The sequence below is a fragment of the Hemicordylus capensis genome, chromosome 6 (assembly GCF_027244095.1).
Source record: "Hemicordylus capensis ecotype Gifberg chromosome 6, rHemCap1.1.pri, whole genome shotgun sequence".
In the NCBI taxonomy this organism is placed as follows: domain Eukaryota; kingdom Metazoa; phylum Chordata; class Lepidosauria; order Squamata; family Cordylidae; genus Hemicordylus; species Hemicordylus capensis.
In genome coordinates, this window is record NC_069662.1 from 26,216,323 (window position 1) to 26,233,361 (window position 17,039).

Here is a 17,039-nt window from a genome sequence, read left to right on the forward strand (position 1 = left end):
GAGCTGACCTGGCATGCATAACTGAGACCTGGTTGGGGGAAGTGAGTGGCCCAGTGTGGGCTCAGCTTCTTCCTCCAGGTTACTCTGTTGTGGAGCAGGTTAGGGGAAGTGGGTGGGGGGATGGAGTGGCTGTGGTCCATAAAAATACTATCTCCCTTACCAGGGCCCCTGTGAGACAGTTGACCTATATTGAGTGTGTATTTTTAAGGCTGGGAACTAGGGATAGACTGGGGATTCTGTTGGTGTACCGTTCACCCCGCTGCCCAACTGACTCCCTAACTGAGCTGACGGAGCTGGTCGCAGAATTGGTGTTGGAGTCCCCCAGGCTCTTGGTGTGGGGGACTTCAATATCCACTTTGGGGCTGGCTTGTCTGGTGCAGCTCAGGAGTTCATAGTGGCCATGACAACTATGGGCCTATCCCAATTAATTTTTGAACCAACTCATGTTGCCGGCCACACACTGGATTTGATCTTCTGTTCGGATCAGGGGGGTGTTCCATGGGTGGGGAATCCGATGGTTACCCCATTGTCATGGATGGATCACTACCTGGTTAAGGTTGGAATCACGGTCACAATCCACCCCTGCAGGGGTGATGGACCTATTAGGATGGTCCACCCAAAAAGGCTGCTGGACCCAGCAGGTTTCCAAAAGGCCTTGGAGGGTTTCGATGTTGGTGCGGCCGGTGATTCTGTCGATGCCCTGGTGGGAACATGGAATAGAGAACTCACCAGGGCAGTAGATATTATTGCTCCTAAGCGTTCCTCCAGGCCTGCTTCTAAGATGGCCCCCGGTACACGGAGGAGTTGCGGGGGATGAAGCGGCTTGGTAGGCGACTGGAACGCAAGTGGAGGAGAACTCAGCTGGAATCTGACAGGATGCAGCATAGAGCCGATTTGAAGACCTATGCAATGGCAGTGCGCACAGCAAAAAAACATTTTTGGTTGGCGCGCATTGCGTCTGCTGGTTCATGTACGGCAGTGTTATCCCGGGTGGTGAGGAGTATAATCTCTGCTCCTTCTGCCTCAAATCAACTCCCAGAGACACTCTGCTGTGACGCCTTTAGTGGGTTCTTTGCGAATAAAATCTCCTGTATTCGGGCCTACTTGGACTCCACTATTTTTGCAGGGTCTGTGAAGGAGGTATCCAGCAATCCCTCTTGCAGTGTTAGGTTGGATCAGTTTCAATCTGTGACTCCTGATGACGTGGACAAGCTGCTTGGAGTGGTACGGACTACCCCTTGTTCTCTGGATCCTTGCCCGACCTGGATGCTTCGATCTATTGGAGAGATTGTTGAAGATGGCCTAGTTAATATCATAAATGCATCGCTGGGGGAGGGTAGGGTGCCTCCTTGTTTGAAGGAGGCAATAGTTAGGCCTCTTCTTAAGAAGCCTGCCCTGGATCCCTCAGCGATGGATAGTTATAGGCCAATCTCCAATCTCCCCTGGCTGGGCAAGGTAATCGAGAGCGGGGTGGCTAACCAGCTCCAGGCAGTTTTGGAGGAAACTGATTATCAGACCCATTTCAAACTGGCTTTAGAATGGGCTATGGGGATGAGACAGCCTTGGTTGGCCTGATGGATGACCTTTACTGGGGAATCGACAGAGGGAGTGTGACTCTGTTGGTCCTCTTGGATCTCTCAGCGGCGTTCGATACCATTGACCATGGTATCATGACCATGGTATCATTGTCAGATGGTATCATCTGACCATGGCCAGAAATGGGTGTAGCTGACATATCAGCCAAAGCTGATGAAAAGTGCTCCTGGGCACTGCCTTCTGGGTCGCCTGGAGGAGTTGGGAATAGGGGGCACTGCTTTGCAGCGGTTCCGTTCCTATCTCTCAGGTAGATCCCAGATGGTGGAGCTTGGTGACAGTCGCTCCGCAAAGCAGGAGCTATTATATGGAGTCCCTGAGGGCTCCATTCTGTCACCAATGCTTTTTAATATCTACATGAAACCGCTGGGTGAGGTCATCAGGAGGTTTGGTGCTGGGTGTTATCAGTATGCTGATGACACCCAAATGTACTTCTCCTTTTCATCTTTAGGAAATGACACTCACTCTTTAAATGCCTGCCTACAGGCAGTAATGGGCTGGAGAACATATTTAAGCTGAATCCAAGCAAGATGGAGGTGCTCATTGTGGGGGCTCAGAATCTGAGGAGTGAGTTAGATCTCCCTGTGCTGGATGGGGTTACACTCCCCCAGAAAGAGCAGGTGCACAGCTTGGGAGTACTCCTGGACCCAAGCCTCACCCTGGTTTCTCAGGTGGAGGCCATGGTCAGAAGTGCTTTCTATCAGCTTCGGCTGATTCGACAGCTGCGTCCATTCCTTGAGGAGGATGACCTCAAAACAGTGGTGCACCAGCTGGTAACCTCCCGGCTTAACTATTGCAATGTGCTCTATGTGGGGCTTCCTTTGTACGTAGTTCGGAAACTTCAATTAGTTCAGAATGCGGCAGCCAGATTGGTCTCGGGGTAACCCAGAGAGACCATAATATGCCTATTTTGAAACAATTGCACTGGCTGCCTATATGTTTCCAGGCAAAATACAAAGTGCTGGTGATTACCTTTAAAGCCCTGAATGACTTAGGCCCAAGTTACCTTAGAGAGCGCCTTCTTCTGTGTGATCCCCACCGCACATTAAGGTCATCTGAGGAGGTTTGTCTCCAGTTACCACCAGCTCGTCTGGTGGCGACTCAGAGGCGGGCCTTCACTATGGCTGCTCCGGGGCTGTGGAATACGCTCCCTGCGGAAATCCGTAATTTGAATTCTCTATTAGCCTTCAGGAGAGCCCTTAAAACGTATTTTTTTGGCCTGGCTTTCCAGGGTTTTTAAATTTTAACCCGATTTTGGGGCTTTTAATTGCTGTAAATTGTTTAATTGCTGTTTTAAAATATTTTAAAATTGTTAATTGTTATATTGTTTTTAATTTGTTTTAGCTTTTTATTGTTTTAGTGGCTTGTTTTAATTGTAAACCGCCCTGAGCCATTTTGGAAGGGCAGTATATAAATCAAATAAATAAATAAATAAATCCACCAAGGGCAGACCCTGATTAGCTAAGGGGACAAGTCATGCTTGCTACCACAAGACCATCTCTCCTCTCCTGGTCATTGTATCTCATAATGCCTACAAAGGACAACCCCTTGCTCAGTAGATCCTCCAAAAAAAACATTATCCTCCATTACAAGTCTCTGAGGACAGGTTCAGATGAACACAGCCCTGCACATGCAATAACATCAGGGCCACGGCAAGAAGGCCTCTGCCCTGATGTCACTGGTGGATGTGCTGGTGCACTCTTGGTGCATTCTTCAATTGCGTGAGAAGGTTGCTAATCTAAATCTCCCCTCTACATGCACATTCTTGGAGTACAGGTAGAGGAGCAATTCACCTGAAGTGGCCTAAACCATTTTTCCATGGCCGCACACATTGCTGCACAATGTTCAGGCTTACTTGTCTTCATAGCAGTCTCCTCCAGCTTGCTTCCAAGGTAAACATTACCTGTTAGTTGGTAGGATGTTTTTGCATCAGAGCATGACCATATTTTCAAATTGCATTTCTTTGGCTTGCTTGGCATGTGCTGCCACAAGTGACAGCTTCTCAGAAACCTAAAGTTGCCAACTCTAGGTATGCTCAAGAAAAGAATTTTCCAAGAGATATAGTGATAAAATTTGCAAATAAAAGGATCAAAGAAGCAATATTTCATGCACAAAGAGATTCCCCACTGAAACCTGAAGTCAAACAGATTGAAATTCTGCCAGATGTTTCTGCTGATATTTTAAGAAAATGTTGGGAATTAAAATCTTTGATAGTTTTTTTCCAGGAAAAAGGGATTAAATATAGGTGGGCAGTACCTTTCTGTTTGGAAGTTTTTATGGATTGAGGGAAGGCAAGAAGCATTCTACTGGTTTCTCTCAATGTGACAAATACTTCGAATGTGCCAGATAAAACCCCAGATGGAGACCCATCTGAAGATTTGAAACGGGACCAAGCTTTGGCTTTTTAGAAAGAAAGACAAAGAATAGATCAGGTCAAGATAATATTAATTACTTAGAATCATGGGTGAATTAAAAATAATTAATGTAAATGTTAATGGCCTGTATAACCAGCTTTAAAGGGGGGAAACCTTTCTGAAATTGAAAAGGGAAAAAACAGACATTTGCCTTCAAGAAACTCACATTAAGATGAGCAATGCCAATTTACTGGACTGTAAATTTGGTGGGTGGGCACAGGTGGGTGGGCGCTTGGCAGCCAAGGCTTGAGGAGGGCACACAGGGTACACAGGGACAGCAGCGGAGTTGGGCGGGTGTGAGACAGCCTTGGCAAAGACCAAGTCCAGGAATGGGTTGGAGTAGACCCCCCTGCTGCCAAAGTGGAAGGAAGCCGTTAAGGAAGAGGTTCATGGGGCTGGAGTTGGCATAAGAGCACTGAGCCAGAGCACCGGCTGGATGGGATCCTCAACAGCAGTTCAGGAGGCGGGGACATTGGCAACAAGGCAGGGCTGTCTTATCTGGCCACCAGCAACTCTATGGTTGCACAGAAGGACCAGCGGAAACAGGAAGAATGGCCAATGAAGAGCCCGCTGAAGTGGCCAGAGGGGGCATAATTAAAGCCGGCGGAGGGGAGGGGGAGCCTCTACAGAACCCCCCGCCGCCTCCAGCAACTCCCCCGAGGGGAGTAAGGTAAAAAAAAATTTTTTTTTAATGTTAAAATGTTCGCGACCCCCCCCCCGAACCGAACCAAATGGGGTGGGTTCGATTGGGTGCCAGACCGAACTGGCCCAGATGGGTTCGAGTCTGGTCCGGACTCGAACTGAAATGGGCCAACTGGTTCTATGCACACCCCCACACATATCCCAGCCATAAGGTCTGGAAATGTAGTTTTAAAGGAGAGCTTTAAAAGATGCCATGTTTTGCTCTTATTACTGAACTAGATGATCTTCTTGTACATTGTGGCTGAGGGTGTGTGGAAGAGATATAGCCCTCGCCGAAGCAATCTGAAAATTCAACTGCAGTGTTGAAATTCAACACTGAAAATTCAACTGCAGTGTTATTGGCTGTCATTAGAGATCCCCCCCCCCGCCAAACACTTCGATTTACATGTGTTCCTTTTTGTGTACAGTGGCAGCCAGTGAAGGCAGATGCATGTGGTAAGTGCATGGTTGATCACTGGACTGCTGACCAGCAGAGGCAGCTGCCCCAGCACAAACTGCATGCTTGCACAGAGCTGGCTTCAGTACCCTCCCACCTTAACCCACCTCTTAAAGGTAAGGGTGGGAATTCCACTTCCCACCCCTCAATTGCCACACTGTTGGCTGCTGGTAGTTTTGCAAAGCAGACCACCTCTCCTGCTGTTGCTGTTTGTAATTAGAATTGGGACATAAAAGTAGGACATTGCAAAGGAATGCAAATGAACTGGTCAGAAAGACAGTTTTTCAACAAAATACTAACAAATACTATATATTCAAGTTTATATAAAGGGCTAGTGTGGTATTGTACTGTACTCTCCATTAAAAGGCAACAAATTTGTTTTATGATAGTTTATCTCAGGGGTGCAATCACACCCAGAGTCAGGTGGTCTACCGTCTCCAGCCCATGCTCTCTCACACCTGCATGAAAACAGAAGTCAAAATGTGATGCTTCCTTCTCATTGTAATGTGCTGGTAGTGGTTATTATTTATTAAGGGTAGATGAAGAAAGGAGAGGAGAAAGAAAGAAAGAGCACTCAGAAGGGAAGTTATTATTTTTTAAAACCCTCAAAGGTGAGGTGGGTTGAGCATGAGGAACAGAATGACCACTCCAGCCGCCGCTAAGGGAAAGCCGGGAGGAACTCAGTGGGTCCCTTCTAGTATGTACCTCCCTCCTGTAGTACCTCCCTCCTGAAGCCTGCTACCAGCTTTTTGGAGGCTGAGACAGACATGGCAGCTCTCCTAGATCAGGAGGAAGTCGCAGTCAGTCAGTACTGAAGTTAAGCAGAGGGAATAAAAAGAAGATGCTCTTTTGCCAGGCTCAGAACTCAGAGCCTGCTGGGCAGGCTGATAACCTACAAGCTGCTCATGTGATTGACCTGAAAGGAAAACAGCAATCCCACCTCAGCCTATTAGGGGAGGGTGCAGGGAGGGAGGACAGTACATGGGGCGGGCGGGGCAGACTTGTCCATGTCCCCCTTTACTGGTAGGGCATCAGCGCTTTGAATGTCTGTCTTTTTCTTACCCCTGCATATTCCCATATGAGTCTTACTGGTTATGTTTCTGTCACTCCTTCAGCTTGCATTTTCTGGTTATGAAAATATACTATTTTCTGGTATATGGTGGCAAATTATTTATGATGAGAGTCATAAGCCAAACAATATTTAATGAAGTTCTCCTGTCATCTGGGAACCAACTAGATGTCCATAGGCAAGGTGCTGTTCTCCCAGTCTCACACCCAGTTATTTACAATATAGGAATAATAAAGCTGTCATACCAAGAACTGCTGCAATGTACAGAACACACTTGCAACATTTGAAAGTGCTGAATAGGTGCTCTTATTTTCTCTTTTCCTGACCCATCACTTCTCTCTTCAGCTTATCTATGGCTCTGCTCCAGTGATAAATGATAAAACCCCAGGCCTTCCCTTCTACCAGATGACCCCTAAGGAAGCTCTTCAGTATAAGGGAATACTTTTATTACTTCTGCATTTTGAGTGGACATGGATTGGGGTACTTACTATGGATACTGACAGTGGAGAAAGGTTTGTGCAAATAGTGCTTCCAGTGTTCTCCCAGAGAGGCATTTGTTTTGCCTTCATAGAAAAAATCCCCCAAATAACTTACATGACTGAAGCCCTGGACGCAATGAAAGAAGGGGGGAAAGTACATTATAAAGTGATGGACAGTAAAGCCAATATAGTGATAGCCTATGGAGAATCTTATTCTATGGCATTTTTTAGATGGTTTCCATATTTATCAGAACATTCAAGAAATATACAAAAAGGATTCGTTTGGATAGCAACAGCCCAGATGGAACTCACTTCATTTCTCTATCAAAGGACGTGGGACACAGACATTTTTCATGGTACAATATCTTTTTCAATTCACTCCAATGATCTACCAGGATTTTACCAATTTGAGGAGAGCAGAAACCCATCCACCCCAAAAGAAGATAGTTTTATCCAGGACTTTTGGCAACAGGCCTTTGGTTGTGTCTTTCCAAATGCAGATCTGGGCAAAGTGGAGGGAGATATTTGTACAGGCAAAGAGAAGCTAGAGTACCTTCCTGTGACCTTTTTTGAAATGAGTATGACTGGGCACAGCTACAGTATCTACAATGCTGTCCATGCTTTGGCCCATGCGTTACATGCTATGTCCTCATGTAGCCCCAAACACAGGTCAGTGCTGAATGGAGGAAGACTGAAGCTTCAAAATCAGCACTTGTGGCAGGTAATGGATCATGTATCCTTATGGGCAGAGCACTGTATTTTGGATGCAACAATGTATATAGTAATCTCTCTCCCCAAACTCTTCTTGCATACACATGTTAGGGATGTGCAGAACGTTTCAAGCTCAACACATTCCAACTTGAAACAGGCCATTTCAAGTATTTCGAGCTCAAAACAGAACACCCTTTAAATAAAGGGCCTGTTTCAAGTCCGAAACAGAATGACCCTGTTCCAAGTCAGAACATTAAAAGTGTTCCAAGCACCATTTTGGAGGCATTTCCCCCCTTGTTGACTGGTTTTGACATTGGCTTCCGATTGGCTTGCAATCTCTTTGCTTCTTGGTTGGCTTGTTACCAAACAAATCAAGTTGATTTGTATGATAACAAGCCAACCAAGAAGCAAGGAGATTGCAAGCCAGTCAGAAGCCAGTGCCAAAACCAGTCAGCAAGGGGAGAAAAACACCTCTAAAATGGGACACTCCTGAGCTCATTCCATTGGAACAATCAAGTCAACCAGTTCTGACAGAACATTCATGACATTTGTATTCTGTTCCAAGCTCAGAATGGAATGCAAATCCCATTCCATGCACATCCCTAGCACATGTTCATCTTCCTTTTGTTCACATTCACTAGTCAACTTTCTTGCCCTTTCTTTCAAAATCTATAGATTAATTATGAGAACAGAGATCAATAATTTCTTTTGCCGAATCTCTCCTCCTGTGTGTCCTCCAGTAATCTTTGGGTCACATGAATACTTCTTCCACCATTCTTTCCAGACCCTAGCATTGCCTTCATTCTGCTGATGCCATCAGAGGTGCTCTTACCCCTGGACTCCTGGGCTGAAATCCAGGGCCTCCACAGCCCCTGGGCCCCCCTAAATCCTCTTTAGTCTGCCCCGGGTGGTGTAGTCACCTGGCTGAGCATGATAATGCTTAATTTGCAGGAGGGGGGTCTCCAAAGGACATTAGGTCCAGGCTAGGTGCACCTCTGGATGCCATTAGACTTTTCAACCAGAAAGATTCAACCAGAAGTATTTTAAACTCTTGTATTTTCCTTTTCTACCTAGCTCCATAACTATCTGAGGGATGTCTCATTTAACAATAGTGCTGGCGACAAGGTTTCATTTGACCAAAACATGGAATCAGTAGCTGGGTTTGATATCATCAACTGGATTGTTTCCTCAAACCAATCTATTAATACAGTAAAGGTTGGCAGGATGGATTCTCAGGCTCCTCCGGATCAAGCATTCACTATCAATGAAGATTTAATCACATGGCACAGCTGGTTTAACCAGGTAGATCCGATTGTGGGCAGCTTCAGAACTCTCCCACTTTTGATCTCCGAGTGCTAGTGTACAACATTAATTTCATTGGTTTGCACTCTAAATTATTGGCTGACAATCAGATTAGCTGCTCTGTGCTGTCTGAATATATCTCCCTGAGGGCTGCACAACCATCTTGGACATATTTTTGGATGACACACACAGCACTTCAAGAAGCACTTTATGTGCTGCACACATATATTCTATTGGTGGAGAAGCCTTCAGCTGTGAGCATGCAGCCTTTCACTGCGTCCTTGCGTCACCTTCCATGCTGTATCTGGCTATATATAATTGAGGTAATAACCTTATGTGTTGTCAAGGTTTATAGGAAATGGCATATTAATAATTTAGAAGAAAATAATATATCCAGATGAAATCATAAGGCAGACACATTATGACTGACATCCAGCTAAAAAAACACATGCAAAGCACTAGCTGCCCTGTTTTGGTAGCATGAAGGCTTACGAGCATGTGGACAATTTTTGACAATCCCTTCCCCCAGAAGAGCTCAGTGCAAATCCAGAAGTAGAGCTCTGAGGGCTGCACAGTCCTCATGGACCTACTTCTGGATCAAATGGAATGCTTCTGGGGAAGGAGAGATTGGGAGAAATCATGTCCTCAATGCATGAGAGTCCGTGCTTTAGAAGTGGGATCACAAATTCTGTATGCATAATTCTTAGCTGTCCACACAGCATCATTGAGTCTATATTTATACATTAAGGGAAAGAATGAATTCAACCCTCTCACTTGCCAAATCCTTATGCATAATCTTAATAATTCCATAACAACCACCTATTGGAAAATAAAATACTTTACATTGGATTAGATTGCAAATCAATATCCCATTGTAACTCACAGACATGGGAAAGAGTTCAGTGGACCATGATGATGATGATGATGATGATGATGATGATTGATGATGATCTTGTCTAGCTTGGTATTTCATGATGGCTGCTGGTCTAAGTACAAACAACAAGGTTTTGCAACTCATATGCCAAGAGTATGGGATTACTCTCAAATTCATTTCAAACCAAATACAAATCATATACAAATCCTATTGACAGCATATGGAGTTACTTTTAAGGAACTGAAAATATATTCTTTAGAACTATTTGGCTTTTTTTATTTTAATGCCTTTCTGAGTGAATGAATTTAATTGATTTTATTATTGCTTTGACGAATCATCATGTCACTTGGAACAAACTTTTGCAAAGCATGATACATTTGTAATTAACATACTTTTCGTTTTATTCTTTATACATGACTAGTATTTTTAAGCCCGTTATGATAACGGGCGCTAGCTTTCTATCCCGTCTTTTCTGTCTCTCTCTCTCTCTCTCTTTCTGTCTCTTTTTTTCCCCCTTGTCCCCTCTCTCTTTTTGTTTTTGTTGTTGTCTCTGTTTTTGTTCTTCCTTATTTTGCTTATACTTTTTGGGTGTGTGTGTGTGTGGATGAATAACGGCCAAAATGGCCCATGAGAAGGTGGCCGCCCCTGCCTATCGCCCTCCTGCGCACCCAGCTGCCGGAGCCCACCTTACCCGCTCCAGCCCGAAGGAGAAGAGAGGAACTCGGAAACAGAGCTATTCTCTGTGTTAAGCTGCTGCCCATACTGTCGCAATGGATGCAAAAGGCGTCCTTTGCGTCCATAGCGGCAGTTTGAGCAGTGACTTAGCACAGAGAGGAGCTCTGCTCGTGAGCTCCTCTCTTTTCCCTCGGGCTGGAGCGGGTAAGGTGGTCTTCGGCAGCTGGGTGGGAGGGAGGGCGATAGGCGGGGGCAGCGATCTTCTCATGGGCCATTTTGGCCCTTAATCTTTTGGGGGGGGGCAGGGAAGGTGATTTTGGGCAGCTGGGAGGGCGGGTGAGCAGGCGGGGGCGACGGCTGTGAGCGGGCGGGGGCCTCGTTGGCGGCTTCGCTGCCACCTCGCCCAGCTTCCCTGTCCCCCGTCTCGGTCTTCCCCCGCTGCCATTGCCCTCGCCTTTTTCAGGGCGGCCGCTTCTGGTTGCCTCGGCCTCCTCTTGCCGTGCCGCAGCTCATGGCCGAGGCGGCGGCTCTGCCGCCGCCTCGGCCACTTTCCCCCGCCGCCACACACCGGCTAATGGCCGCCCGTGGCTGTGGGACACTGGTGTCTGCAGTCCTGTGTCCCTTGGGCTCTTCTGGGCCTGCGCTTTGCGCAGGCCCAGAACAGCCCAGGGAGGCAGGGACGCAGATCCCCAACGTTCCAAAGCCACGGCCACTCACTTAGTCTTTTATTATATAGGATGAAGTGGGAAATCATTTTCCTCTTGAACTCTACTTCTGTAAGAGCTTATGAGAAATCCAGAAAAATATAATAGTTCTATGGTTTCAACAACAGCATCATCATTGACAATAATAATACTGTGGTCTATAGCGTGGGAGCTGTTTTTCCTTTTTCTTATCCCACATAGTTCTATAATGCTCAAAGGACAGTGATTAGTTCAGTTATCAAACAATTCATTATCAAGCAAATTAAATTAAACTTTGCTTTTCCAGTCAGTTGCAGACACATGGCAAGCACACATGTGAATTAGGGATGTGCGAATTGATTTGTGGCCAAATTAATTTGATTCAAATCTGGTAGATTTGAGTTATTCAGTGTTGAATTGAATTACCCCTGGGGACACTGATCAGATTTGAGGTTGAATTGAATCACCTTAGATTTGAACTCGAATCGATTCACCAATTCGAGTCACCATTGAAATAACTTCTTCATAGATATTCCCTATGAATTTATTTCACAACTGATTCCTTTGTGGGTTGAATGATAGTTGGCACCCATGGGGCCTTACCACCCAACCCTCTTTGGTGCCTCCTAGGACTTAAAAATTAGACCAAATCTAATTGAATTCAATTTGAATTGTGTCAATTCAGCCTAATTTTTAAGGGCTAGGAAGCAACAAATTGGGTTGGGGTAGGTCCCTATGGGTGCCAACTACCACATAACCCCCGAAGGAATTGGGCAAAGGGATGAATTTTTAGGAATTTGTGTGTGTTGTAGATTCTTGGTTAACTTCTTCATGGAAACTTCTTCTTCATGGGAATTCACTATGAAGAAGTTATTTAACTACCAAGAATCCACAACACATAACAATTCCTAAATATTCACTTTTTTGCCAGATTCCTTCAGAGGTTGGGTGGTAGGTGGCACACATAGGGCCCTATCCCCAACCCACTTCAGTGCCTCCTAGCCCTTAAAAATCTGTCCAAATAAATTTGAATTTGAATCACATTGAATCAAATTTGAATTGAATCATCCCCAGATTTGAAGCAGCAGATTTGAGCTCAAATTGAATCAGGCTGATTCAGTTCAAACTCAAACTGATCACAAAAATTGACTCATGCACATCCCTAATCTGAATGACCCACAGCCTTGCAATTCCTATGCTCCTTCAGGTGACAATGAAAAGTCCTCAGAACTTTAATGGCAGACTAATAATTCTGTAAAAGAAAAACCACAAAAAGTCCTGTTTTGTTTATGGTTTAGGCAAGGCCTCTTTCTGCATGTAGTGAGAAGTGCCATCCTGGAACCAGCAAGACAATTAAAGAGGGGGAGCCATTTTGCTGCTACGATTGCACCCCATGTCCACAAGGGAAGATTTCCAGTGAAAAGGGTAAGGCTGTATTGATTGATTGATTAAGTCCCATCAAGTTGGTGTCAACTCTTAGCAACCACAAAGATAGATTCTCTCCAGGAGTATATATTATGTACATGCATAAATCAGATTATCAATAACCCAGGGGAACCTCCATATAAAATCAGGCACACATGAACTTTACTGCTTTTTAGGATTAAAAATGTGATGCATGGCTGTGAAGCTGCTGAAGGTGTGAGTAAGTATGCGACAGAGCTATTCAAAGGTATCCTTGGAACACAAGACATGTCACACATGGGAGCCACCTCTCTACTCTCCCCTCCCCCTTCTGGTTGGCTAGCTGAGTGGCAGGCCACTCCTTCTATGGCTACTTCTGCTGCTACCTACCCACCACCTCCATCTGCTTACCTCTTCTTCCACTGTTGATATCTGCCCTACTCTTTCTCCATGTGGCAGGAGCAATAGCTGAACTGTGGGTGATCAGGGGCCCCAAGGGCCACCAGGGGAGGTGCATTTCTAGGAGGGCAAATACAGACTCCCTCACCCCACTCAATATGCCAATGAGTGTGTATAATCACTTTCCCTCTCTATACTACACATATTAGCCAATAAAAAACCAATGCATTCCAAGTAAGTTCATGTAAAAGTGATGTATGATTCTGGCTGGCTGTACTGAGACAGGACTCTTTTCAATGGTGGGGTTGAACATGTCCTGCTCTGTTGGGTTTTGAAACATGTGTTGCTTCTTGGCCATTAGTGATAGAAAGGCTGCAATCATTCTCTTTCTACACTTTAGCAACCATCTTTCACTCCTTTGCTTACAAAACATTGGACTACAGTCATCTCTACTGTGAGACTTTGGTGAAACCAAATCAGTTAGCTGGAGCAACAATCCTCTGCATGGTATGACCAGTCCCAGTGGGAGTTCTGTTAGAATGGTGTGTGAAACTCCTCTGATCACCAGAAAGATGTTGATGCTTATCCAGTCAGAATATAAAGAAAGGGCTCTTCACCTGTTGAAGGAAAAGGTTGAAAACTTCCCTATATTTAATTAATTTAATTAATAACCTAATTAAATATAATCACAAGAAAGAAAACAACTGAGATTTTTGAAATAAATGGGGAAACAAGTTGCTTTTGTTTACAAGACAGTGCCTGACATCTAGACTGGCTTACCAAATAGCAGTACTACACCAAATCTCCTGATTATCTTTCCCAGCGGTTTCATGTATATGTTAAAGAGCACTGGAGATAGTATGGAGCCTAGTGGAACTACATACTTTAGTTGTTCAGTTCTTGCTTTGCAAAGTAGAAGTCCTAACAACACCATGTGGAATTTACCAGAGAGCTAGGAATTGAATCTTTGTAAAACAATACCATCCAATCCCACCTCCCACAGGTGACCCAGAAGGACAGCATGGTCGATTGTATTGAAAGCTGTTGGGAACATAAGAACAGGCCTGCTGGATCAGGCCCAAGGCCCATCTAGTCCAGCATCCTGTTTCATACAGTGGCCCAACAGATGCCACTGGTAGCCTACATGCAGGAGTTGAGGGCATGCCCTTCCTCCTGCTGTTACTCCCCTGCAACTAGTACTCAGAGGCATCCTGACTTTGAGGCTGGAGGTGGCCTATAGTCCTCTGAATAGAAGCCATTGATAAACTTCTCCTCCATGAAGTTATCCAAACCCCTCTTAAAGCCATCCAGGTTGTTGGCTATCAGCACATCTTGTGGCAGAGAATTCCACAAGTTGATTATGTGTTGTGAGAAAAAGTACTTCTGGTTTTGCTCCTAGATTTCCTGGCAATCAATTTCATGGGGTGACCCCTGGTTCAAGTGTTATTTGAGAGGGAGAAGAACTTCTCTCTATCCACCTTCCCCACACCATGCATGATTTTATAGACCTCTATCATGTCTACCTGCAGTCATCTTTTTTCTAAACTAAAGATTCCCAGGTGTTGTAGCCTTCCCTCATTAGAAAGGTGGTCTAGGCCGCAATCATCTTGGTTTCCCTCTTCTGCACCTTTTCCAGTTCTACAATGTCCTTTTTTAGATGTGGTGACCAGAATTTTACGCAGTACTTCAGGTGTGGCCACACCACCATTTTGCATAAGGGCATTATAATATTAGCAGTTTTATTTTCAATTCCCTTCCTAATGATCCCTAGCATGGAACTGGCCTTTTTCACAGCTGCTGCACATTAAGTCAACGCTTTCAATCAGTGAGACCCAGTTTTGGAGGAGGCGCGGGGAGAACAGGCCAAGCCCATTCTCCCCACACACGAGCAGGGAGGGAGCCCTTGGTGGCTGGATCAGCCGCCCACATGATTGCCAGCTCCGTGATGGAGTCGGCGGGGGCTGGAGAGCTCGAGGGCCATGTGGCCCCCAGAAGCTACAGTATGCCCTGCACAAGCACGCTGGGCATACTGGGGAGACCCTCAGAGCAGGGAAGTAGCTTTTTACCTCACCTCCAGGGGTCTACTCATGAGTAACCATGGCAAGGAGCTGCACCGCAGCTACTCACGATCTTTAAAACCAGGTTTGCAGAGCGCTTGCTCCGCAGACCTGGTTTTAGGGCACGGGTAGTTAGGTGGGTTACCTGCCTAGGAACCACCGCGCTCGCAGCCGAGCCTGGTGGTTCCCATGATGGGGTGAAATCGGGCTAGCAGAGGCTAGCCTGATTTCACCCCATCATGTGAATAGCCTCAGAGGCTACAGAATTATCCGGCATGCATCAGCAGTGATGTCTCTTGTTTCTTGGCCTTTTCTGAAACCTGTTTGAACATCTGGCATTTCCCTTTCCTCACAGGGCTATAATCCCCCTCACAACCCTAGATAACTCAACTGGATGTGAATTTGTGGAAGCAATGCAGGCAGAAAAGAATCACTTTTTCACCACCCACACTGCCAGAGCATAGTTCTTCAGATGTTCTCTGTTTTGTGATCGGTCACATTCACACTGAGTCTTCCTCCACTTGCTCTCTAGTCATCTGCCGCCATGCTTCAGCTCCCATAGTTCTTCCGAATACAATGTGGATAATTTTGAATCAGGTCTGAGAAGACACTTAGCAGCAATAGTCTACTGCTCTAGTGAGTTTGTTATTCCACATTTGCATCAGAGCATCACTAGCACCAGAATCACTAGCCAACTCTAAACCCTTCCAAAGGCTTTTTGGAATCATATTGGATCCAATAACCTTCTCAGGCATACTAACTTAATATTATTTCACCCCTGTAGAGGTGGGTTGTGGTTGCATGCCCTACCTAAACCAGGTAGACTAAATGCATATTAACCAAATGCACTAGATATTGGGATATATAAAAATAAGGAGGGCTATGAGTGCCTGGGAAAGCTATCAATCACAGCTGTGACATGTACAAATTATTACTTGAGGTTACAGGGCTACTTCTGTGTCAAGAAAAATTAATGCATTTTGGTGGCATTCATGCAAAACCAATAATACATCTTATATTTTTCAGACATGAATGACTGCAATAAATGCACAGATGAAAGCTATCCAAACAAAAACCAGGATTTGTGTATTTCTAAGGATATCAGCTTCCTGTCTTATGAAGACCCTTTGGGGATCGGTTTAGCCTCTTTTGCTCTCTGCTTTTCTGTGATCACAACTTTGGTGCTGGGAATATTCATGAAGCATCACAACACTCCCATTGTCAAAGCCAATAACAGAAAACTTACTTACACTCTCCTCATCTCCCTCCTGCTCTGCTTCCTTTCCGCATTGCTCTTCATTGGTCAGCCAAATAAGGCGACGTGTCTCCTCCGACAAACTGCTTTTGGTGTCATCTTCTGAGTGGCTGTTTCTTGTGTGCTGGCAAAAACCATCACTGTGGCTCTGGCTTTCATGGCCACCAAACCAGGTTCCAGAATGAAAAAATGGGTGGGGAAAGGATTGGCCAATTCCATTGTTCTTATCTGCTCCCTTATTCAAACAGGCATTTGTGCTCTGTGGCTCACATGTGCTCCCCCTTTCCCAGCTGTTGACATGCACTGAATAACTGAAAAAATTGTACTGGAATGCAATGAGGGGTCTGTAATTCTGTTTTACTGTGTCCTGGGCTATATGGGCTTCCTGGCCATTATTAGCTTCACTGTGGCATTCCTTGCTAGGAAGCTGCCTGACAGTTTCAATGAAGCCAGATTTATTACATTCAGCATGTTGGTCTTTTGTAGTGTATGGGTAGCTTTTGTTCCAACCTACCTAAGGGGAAAAACATGGTAGCTGTGGAGATCTTTTCTATATTAACTTCCAGTGCAGTGTTGCTGGGGTTCTTCTTTTTCCCAAAATGTTATATAATGGTATTGAGGCCTGAGCTTAACAACAGGGAACAACTAATGAAAAGAAAGCCTTAAAAAATGTCAAATGAGTTGGATCAAAAATCAACTCATCAACAGCTTAGACTCTGGGTATTTAAGATAACATCTTCTTCATCATGAGCTCCACCACCTGTTAAAATAATCTGGAGAGGTTAATCTGTGGTTACCGCCAACTTGTTTGGTGGCTACTTGGGGATGGGCCTTCTTTGTTTCTGCCCCTGGACTTTGGAATGAGCTCCCTGTTGAAATAAGAGTCTCCCCATCTCTGGCAACTCTTTACAAAGGCACTGAAGACACATTTATTCACCCAGGCTTTTAATTAGATGTAAGGTTTTAAATTTTTAATGTTGGTTTTA

General features: G+C 45.1%; 1 pseudogene; it reads left to right on the plus strand.

Annotated features, from left to right (window-relative positions):
* The window catches only part of LOC128330990 (vomeronasal type-2 receptor 26-like), a 34,760-nt pseudogene extending 18,041 nt beyond the window's left edge, over nucleotides 1–16,719 (plus strand).
* Nucleotides 16,720–17,039: the final 320 nt, after the last annotated feature.